Source organism: Sander lucioperca, chromosome 13, assembly GCF_008315115.2.
Source record: "Sander lucioperca isolate FBNREF2018 chromosome 13, SLUC_FBN_1.2, whole genome shotgun sequence".
In the NCBI taxonomy this organism is placed as follows: Eukaryota; Metazoa; Chordata; class Actinopteri; order Perciformes; family Percidae; genus Sander; species Sander lucioperca.
Window position 1 is genome coordinate 20,450,950 of NC_050185.1, and position 9,937 is coordinate 20,460,886.

Sequence of the window (9,937 nt, forward strand, 5' to 3'; positions counted from 1 at the left end):
TAGATCGAGAGCTTTGCCTTCTGGCTCAGCTCTCTTTTCGTCACAACGGTGCGATAAATTGAATGTAATACCGCACGCGCTGCGCCGATTCTCCGACCAATCTCCCACTCCATTGTCCCCTCACTCGCGAACAAGACCCCAAGGTTTTTAAACTCCTTCACTTGGGGTAAGGACTCATTCCCTACCTGGAGAAGGCACTCCATCGGTTTCCTGCTGAGAACCATGGCCTCAGATTTAGAGGTGCTGATCCTCATCCCAGCCGCTTCACACTCGGCTGCGTACCGATCCAGTGAGTGCTGAAGGTCACAAGGCTCCCTCCAGGATCCTTGCGAGAGTGAAGATCTGATCCGTTGTTCCACGACCAGGATGGAATCCGCATTGTTCCTCTTCAACCCAAGGTTCGACTATCGGCCAAACCCTCCTTTCCAGCACCTTGGAGTAGACTTTACCAGGGAGGCTGAGAAGTGTGATACCCCTGAAATTGGCACACACCCTCTGGTCCCCCTTTTTGAACAGGGGAACCACCACCCCGGTCTGCCACTCCTTAGGCACCGTCCCAGACAGACAGATGTTGAAGAGGCGTGTCAACCAAGACAACCCCTCCACACCCAGAGCTTTAAGCATTTTTCGACGGATCTCATCAATCCCGGGGGCTTTGCCCCTGTGGAGTTGTTTAACACCTCAGCGGCTTCCACCAGGGAAATTGACGACAATCCCCCATCATCCTCCAGCTCTGCCTCTACAATAGAGGGCGTATTAGCTGGATTTAGGAGTTCCTCAAAGTGCTCCTTCCACCGCCCTATTACCTCCTCAGTTGAGGTCAACAGCGTCCCATCCTTACTGTACACAGCTTGGATGGTTCCCCGCTTCCCCCTCCTGAAGTGGCGAACGGTTTTCCAGAAGCACCTTGGTGCCGACCGAAAGTCCTTCTCCATGTCTTCTCCGAACTACTCCCACACCCGCTGCTTTGCCGCTTTCACGGAAGAGGCTGCAGCCCTTTGGGGCCTTCGGTACCATGCAACTGCCTCCGGAGTCCTCTGGGATAACATATCCCGGAAAGACTCCTTTTTCAGTCGGACGGCTTCCCTGACCACCGGTGTCCACCACGGTGTTCGTGGGTTACCGCCCCTTGAGGCACCTAAGACCCTAAGACCACAGCTCCCTGCCACAGCTTCAGCAATGGAAACTTTGAACATTGTCCACTCAGGTTCAATGCCCCCAGCCTCTACAGGGATGCACGAAAAGCTCAGCCGGAGGTGTAAGTTGAAAGTCTGTCGGACAGGGGCCTCCTCCAGATGTTCCCAATTTACCCGCACTACCCGTTTGGGCTTACCAGGTCTGTCCGGAGTCTTCCCCCACCCCCTGACCCAACTCACTACGAGATGGTGATCGGTTGACAGCTCCGCCCCTCTCTTCACCCGAGTGTCCAAAACATACGGCCTCAGATGAAACGATTATAAAATCGATCATTGACCTTCAGCCTAGGGTGCTCTGGTACCAGGTACACTTATGAGCATCCTTTTGTTCGAACATGGTGTTTGTTATAGACAATCCATGACTAACACAGAAGTCCAACAACAGACAACCACTCTGGTTTAGATCAGGGAGGCCGTTCCTCCCAATCACGCCTCTCCATGTATCTCCATCATTGCCCACGTGCGCGTTGAAGTCCCCCAGCAGAACTATGGAGTCCCCCACTGGAGCCCCATACAGGACTCCATTCAAGGTCTCCAAGAAGGCCGAATACTCCGAACTCTTGTTTGGTGCATATGCACAAACAACAGTCAAAGTTTCCCCCCCCACAACCCGCAGGCGTAGGGAGGCGACCCTCTCGTCCACCGGGGTAAACTCCAACGTAGCGGCGCTCAGCCGGGGGCTTGTGAGTATCCCCACACCCGCCCGACACCTCACACCCTGGGCAACTCCGGAGAAGAAAAGAGTCCAACCCCTATCCAGGAGTATGGTTCCAGAACCGAGACTGTGCGTAGAGGTAAGCCCCACCAGACTCTCAAACTACGCAATGCAGAAACATCCTCCCACATGCATTTAAAAAAAATAGATCAACTGGCATCTCAAGGTCTTGTTGCTACAGTTTAATAACCATGACAACCTGTTGGCCATGTCTTTACTTCTTGGAAAAAAGTCACCTGGGGGAGGTTGCATTGAAGAGAGGGGCCATTGCGTAGGTGGAGGAAGAGGAGGCAGCGGAGGAGGAGGAGGCACAAGACATACCAACCATCACCTTTCTGAGGAAGTAAAACACATTACAGGAGATTTCAGGCTCTTCTCCTCAGAGGCGTAACGCAGTGAGAGACATGAATGGCTGGTTTGTTAGACTCACTTTATAATTAGACTTTGGGCTGCCACCATCATTTCTCATCTCTGTGGAAAGGAGAGCACCAGTCCTCATCAGAGCAACCTGCCTGGAAGGTGCTCATTAATGAAGTGTCACACACACACACACACACTCATGAGCCCTTTCTACTTTATTTACTCCAACAGCTCAAATAATTGTTTTTCTTCCCATTTTTAAATGAGGACAGGATTTTAACAGCTGTGCGATAACACGCCTGCCCCACCAATCTGAGCATGAAGACACACACACACACACACACACACACACACACACGCTGGCAAGATGAAAGCTCGACATCTTACTGATCATGGTGAAGTCAGTTTGAATGATCCAATCAGCCATTTCATTCTCTTCATCATCTTCAAATTCTCTGTCAGTGTAAAGATGATATACAAACACCAATCATGTTTTATTATTTTAATGTTTATTTTTCAGGTATAAAAACACAGCATTGTACTCTTGGTGTATAAGGCCAGCTTCCTCCAGCTCCCGCAGGCTCTCCTCTCTTCACCTCCTACTAACCAATGAGAATACTGTTGTCTACCCTTTTTTTTAAAACATTGCTAACAGTATCATGCGGTTGCAACATATCGCCTTCCTGGGATTAGCAAGGGTGGATAGACTTTATTTAAGCTATCCTTTCCCCTGATTTAGGTGTTTAGGTACTATAATACTATAGGGGCTAAAATACCTTGTTGCTGTAGTTATGCAAAAAAACTGTAGGGAAACTAAGGGAAAAGACTGAGAGGTTTCTTGTTATCATTGAGTACATTAGCAGGGTGGTTTTATAGACATTTACTTGACATTTACCAACATTTGTGCAGGAAATTGTTCTGTCAAATAGATACATAAACGTGTTGTCTGCATACAGTACATACATAAATCTGCTACTAGACACAAGGTGGGTAAATCATTTATATACGTATAAACTAAAGAGAAGTGTACCAAAGACAGAACCCTCTGAGATATGAGATGATTTCTCTTGGACAATAATAACACTGTACACGGTTGCAAATATAAGATTTGAGATACTATTAAATGAGTGGTGACATTTGGAAAGTTTAGAAATGACAATATTATACTGCGAACCTGTGGCTCTTGAGCCATATGCGGCTCTTTGCCTGCTCCTTTGAGGCTCTTACTGTGTGGCTGGGGGCTGTGTTATTGGTGGATTTATTTTTATTTTTTTATTAACTTTTTGAAACATTTCAGATAAGTACAAAAAAAAATGGAATGCACTTGCCAATACATTTGCCAATTATTTTAAAATAAAAAATAATGCAGCAGAGTTTTGAGGACAAATTCTGCAACCCGTGGAAAAAAAAAGCGGCCACAGATCACTTTCCTCATTAACCCTTTCACTGCTGAATCAGATTGTTTGAAAGCCCCTCTAGTGACAAACGAGTGAAAGAGTCGCTTCGAGTGGCACAACCGAGTTCTAGCAAGACCTGAAAAGGATTGTGGATAACAAAGACTGTCAGATTTCCCACTGAGTCAATCTAAGTAAGAAAAAAAAACAGACCTGGAAGTCACTGTTGCTGTTGTAGTGTGGCTTTTTGCTATGGTCCAGGTTTTTTTGTGGCTCTTTATGCTGAACTGGTTGGCCACCCCTGCTGTAGGTCATAAAACCAAGCTGTAAGCCTATCCAGCACTGCAAGAACGTCTGCTAGATTTGTTTTGTCATAATGCAAACAAAAAGGGATTTTCTTTTTTTTCTTCTTTTAACTAGTTATATAAGCACTGGATTGTTCAACAGATGGTACAAAGTCCAGAATCTGAGACCAGCTGACTCTGTTTAATTATACTGGATAAGATACATGTCATGTCATGTCATAATATTAATTTGTTTTTAAACTGCTGAGCCGTTTCTTCTTTTCTCTGTGATTATTTAAATTGAATGAGATGGTATTTTGCTTGTACTCTTTTTAGATCTTTATACAATGTAGTAACATTATTGGAGCAGCCTCTCAGTGCAGTTTGTGGTGCACGATCCCATTGTTTTATACGATTTAAAATCAACACATTTAGCAATGGTGGGTATATTTATCTATTTTATTGCTAAAAATGTGTATTTTATATTCCAAGATTAATCTGAAACACTGTCAGAATTAAAGGTCCAGCAGATTAGAAGCATTCATAGTGTGGATATACTTGCACATGTTCCCATGCCTGTCAGTATAAATGCTAATAGAATATTGTACCTTGACATTTTGAATATTGCCTGCCTATTTTTATGATCAAGCGGCTCATGTTAGGAGTAAAAGTCATATTAGCATTCCTCACTGAAGCCAAGGGGTAGTGAGAGCTACAACCTTGGTTTGGACTGTGGATTAGAAAATAGATTTGCGTATGTTTCCATTGATAAATACACATACACACACACACACACACACACACACACACACACACACACACACAGTGATGTGATTTATTTGACAGCTGGAGTTACTTTGCAGGTCTAGATTTCAGATACAAAATATATGATCAACAAATAAAAATGATTGTATAGACTGAACTGCCCAATTCTTCCACTAGTGGTGCAGATCAGTTATGGATATAAGACATGAAATTCTCTACTGTCTCTTTAAATTTAATCATATGACATGCAGCCTCTCATAAATCCACACATGAACAGCAAACAGCTTTTAAGGTCCGTGTGAATAAAAATCAATGATTATACATTATCACACAAGCTTAAATAGACATGTTGTTTTATTAAAATTCAAGCACATTCAAATTTTATTGATTTTGCTGAATCTAAATCATTATTTTATTGTCCCATAAGATGAGCTCCAGTATCCAATTACTGAACAGATTTCCAGCTCAGTAGACCAGCTGATGCCTCTGAACTAAGTCATAAAACATACATGGTCCAATGGTAGGAGTTTCCATTCCAAAAACATTGATCACCGTTAAAACATATGTCTTCATTATAAACATTTCTTGTATAAAAGGGCTTTCAATTGTGCCAGACATGAAAGTGGAGAATTTATATATCATGTGTTTCATGTCGACATTCATGGCATTTTTCACTTTTTCCCCCTCTTTCAAAAGAAACTAAGCTCTTTGAAGTCTCTAAAGTTAATGAAAAAACACAGACTGTCCTCCCCCGAAAAATGCCACCATAAGTATAGTAATAATTAGTCGTTTGTTCAAGCAGCTATTCCGACACTTTTTTTTTTTCCACAATATGTTTATTGTCCTTTTCTTAGAACAACCCAACAGTAAAACATACAGTAACAATACAATTTAAGACTACACATATTCACATTACCCAGACCAACCTACTCACACACATATAACCTCATCACCTTGCACCAATCTAAAGTAAAATATAAATAAAATAAAATAAATATTTTCCATCATCATTTACAATTTTCTTTCAGGTAGAGCCCACCTTTCCATCTTTAATTATATTCATATATGGTTCCCAAAGTTTAACAAAGTCTTTTCGCTTGCTCTTAGCAATGTAAGTTAGTCTTTCCAGACCAATACGTTGCGATAGTTCCTTTATCCACATCCGTAGTGATGGTGCTTCCATACTCTTCCAACACAGCGCAATAGCCCTCCTGGCTTGAAGAAGTCCAAAGTCCAATACTCTAGTCTGTTTCAATGTTCGTTTAAAGTTCTTCGGATATATACCAAGCAAACAGAGCCCAGCATTTAAAGGGACTTTGGTGTTAAACAAGTCTGACAAACATTTTTAAACATCCTTCCAAAATTCCTGGATCTTTAGACATTCCCATAGACAGTGAAATAGAGTACCTTTCTCAGTCAAGCATTTAGAACACACATCAGGAATATTAGCAGACATATGATGAAGCCTGACAGGAGTTATATACATTCTCATGAGCCACTTATATTAGAGTAATTTAAACATTGTATTTATTGTCTGTGTTTTGTGCTTTTAAACAAGCGTCATTCCAATCCGTCTCATCAATATCTTCCTTTATATCCAGCTTCCAAGCGTTTAATTTATTCCGACACATATTTATGTTATTAGTTGTGGCATCCTCTAGTGGCTGTAGTAATTAGGATGGGAGCAAAGCAGAAAGTAAGGTGACGAAATATAACAAACAGGGCTTTCGTGTCCTGTTTGAAAATAAAAGAAGAGCCGGTCTATGGAGAGCCATTTCACTCCCTATTTAGCCCCAATGTACCAAATTTGGTTGCAGTTCCACCAGAGTTCCACTGGGGGTGATCACAGGCGAGTGCAAAATGAATGGGACTCTATGGAGCTAGACGGCTAAATTTCTCTGTTTCGCCTGATTGCCGTTGACAAATCTCAGATTTGATTGTAGTTTTTGCAAGTTCAACATAGATTATAGGTCGAAAGTTGAATGAACAAGTACTTATGTCCTTTCGATTTCTTACAGGTTGAGTCGTTGTTGCCCATAACACGCTAGCATTCTGCTAATGAATGCTGATTGGTCAGTGAAGGACTGATTACGACCGGAGATCCCACTTGATGGCATCCGAAGTGGAACCAGAATGTCAGAGTGAAAATTTCGGCGTGGTCTTTAAAACATTAGCAAACCTCTTTCTAGCATGTGTATTGACAGGGAGAGCCTTACCTGTTAGCTGTGTTGTCGATGCCTCGAGAGAAAAAAGGAAGCGACTCAGAGCTTGCCGTAAAGCAGTATCTCTGGCCGTATATGTGTATGACGTCATTGACATTTTAAAAGGCTTTTTAGAACAAAAAAGACACTTTAAAAAAATACACCCAGCAGTATGTATTTTCTTAGCCTCCCCTTTCGAATGCAACATTCAAATTACTAGACAAAAAATTGATATCCTGAGAAAAGTGGATTTTGAGGGGTATAGCTCCATAGAGTCCCATTCATTCTGCACTCGCCTGTGTGCGCCCCCTATATGGAACCAGAGTGGAACTGCAACCAGTTCAGAAGCCGGAAGTATCGAGAGAGTGGAACTTCTTCCCTTATTAGAAATTCTTTGATAAAAGTAAACGGCAAGTTTTTTTAACTTTACGGAACAAACGTACTACGTCAAGTTCTGCATCATGTGCGTCACCAGAAGTGAAGTAATGTAAGAAATGTACTGATTTGAACCAAAACCAGGATCTTTTTCTAAACTTAACTAAGTAGTTTTTGTGCCTAAACCTAACCAAACTGTGACTTTTTTTCAATGTTACTGGCATGTTTAAAACCGCAACGTTTAGATATGAGGACAGAAAACACTTCTGTGGGTCGTATTTTCTGCGACCACTGGGGGGGGCGCTAATTTATGAAACACTCCTATGGGTCCCATTAGAGGGTAGGAAAACCCTATAAACAATATTGTTTACAAACAATAAACACCCTATAACGTCGTATAGGTTGGAGGACTTGTTAAACAAACTAAATGTCCAGACTTTAATGCGATATCCTGACATTTCTTTCCCTAATATTAGTCAATCTCCAAAAACAGTGTGTTCTATTAAAATTCCCATAATGCAGTGTCACCAGTGACAGCCTCTTTCGTTAGACCTTACCTTTCAAACTACACACCCACAGTTCATAGCGCAGACTTTCTCTTAAAAAGAGATTATTCAAATGACGTCACTTGAGTCATTGAGTACATTAGAAAAATAAGTGGAGTTCCGCCTTTAAGCGTGATGTGTACTAGTGTATCCTCACTGCAGCATCCTGTGAAAGGCTTCTTGCTCCTCTCTGTATTTAAAGATGGTGGACCTCAATCAGTATTTGTGCCATGTGATGGACTAGAGACAATAATACAATAAAATAGAGACCACTTGTTACCAGAGAGAGAGAGACATGTGACTGAGTGTGAGCAGGGCTAACAGGGAGCTAATAGGACATGTGTTTGACGTGGCCACATGGGTTGGAGAATTACCTGTGGTAATTGGGGAAACACACACACACACACACACACACACACACACACACACACACACACACACACACACACACATACAACGATCCCTCACTGATTTACAAAGCAGGAGATGAAGGAAAAGATAAACAGCTATAATGAAAAAGTGAAGCTTAGACTAAAGAAGGACTTTATTCTTTGAGACAACAAGACAAATGTATTTGTATAGCACCGTTCAACAACAAGGCAATTCAAAGTTTCACATAAGACAACAACAGAGAAATCCAGAAAACAAGGCCACCATGATGCAGAGTATACAGGTCATCCCCACACAGCCTGTATCCAGGCTGTGCCATAATGTGTACATTAGAATTAAAAGACTCCGGCATTACTGTTTAATGGCGCTGAACCAAATTAAACATTTAAAAGGCTCCACCATCAAAGTGATGTAAAGGGAAATAAATATTAATGAATGAACCAGCACTTAGTTCAAAGGGTTGGATCCTGGAAACATTAAAAGGGAGCAAGGGTGTGCATAAAGAAGGATGCTCAGTGGGGAGACCGCAGTACTAAAGGGGTTTAATTCCCCTGAGATTGCACACACCCAAATGCATGAATTCATGTTACTGTGAAGCATATTGGTTTAAACTACATCTATTGCAGTGCAGCAAACTGCATAAACTGTATATGTTCACAATCTCTTGAGGCATGAAGTCATTCATACATAAAAGCGCCTTGTCTTACATGTCTTTCAAGTTAGCCTTTCTGTTGCACAACTACTCCACATTAGCAAATAACATGTACAGGCTTTCATCCATACTTAATCTATACTTTTATTACATTCTGTATTGTATGGCCTGTCAATGCCATATGAGGCTGCATTTCAATGTAGCCTGAGATGGTATGACAATAAATAAATATATATTGACGTCATTGCTATGTAACACAGACAGATTAGTTTATTGTTGTGTTTTATCATAATATCCTTCCACAAATCAGGTCTAAATCAGCACAAGAGATAGCTCCTAAATAGTTCTTGTAAACCTAATACTTGACTTTTATCAACTAGATTGTATATATGCAATGTGATGTTTTACTTTGCAATATACCACCTTGTCAGATTCAAATAACAAGTCATTTATAGGATGTATAATATGTTGTCAGTGTGTATTTGTATGTGGCCCAGGGTGTACAGGTCAGTAAACATGGTAAAAAAATAGTGCGGTCAAAAACAACGGGCAACACCAGCGTTACTGGTCTTCTTGAAGAGTCCCTTCTCCAACATTTGTGGCAGCTTTAAGGATGCCATAGGCAAGGTATAGATGGCTCATTATCACAATGAATGACAAGTATGAGGGTGTGAACTTGACCAAATGAGTGGAAGAGGTGACGACTAATGATTCAATTTTCTTGACACCAGGCAAAAAGTTACATTTCTGTGTGCAAGAGGATTCTATGTTTCATGCAGGCAAAAATAGAGATATTCTCTTATGATTCAGGAAAGAGTTTTTCAGTGACAGGGTGTCAGAAAGTCTCGGTTTGACCTGAACACTGTTATCATTGTTGCCTGGGTTAGGTAATCTAAACCCGATTAATTCCTGTCTATCATTTTAATCCGTTCTATAGTGGATTCATCTAAATAGAACAGCTTTGATCCAGTCCGTTTATCAGGAAGTTGACATTGCTTTATTATATCAGCAAACTGAATCTATGATTCAACATCTCACTCAGAGCACACCCAATTACACA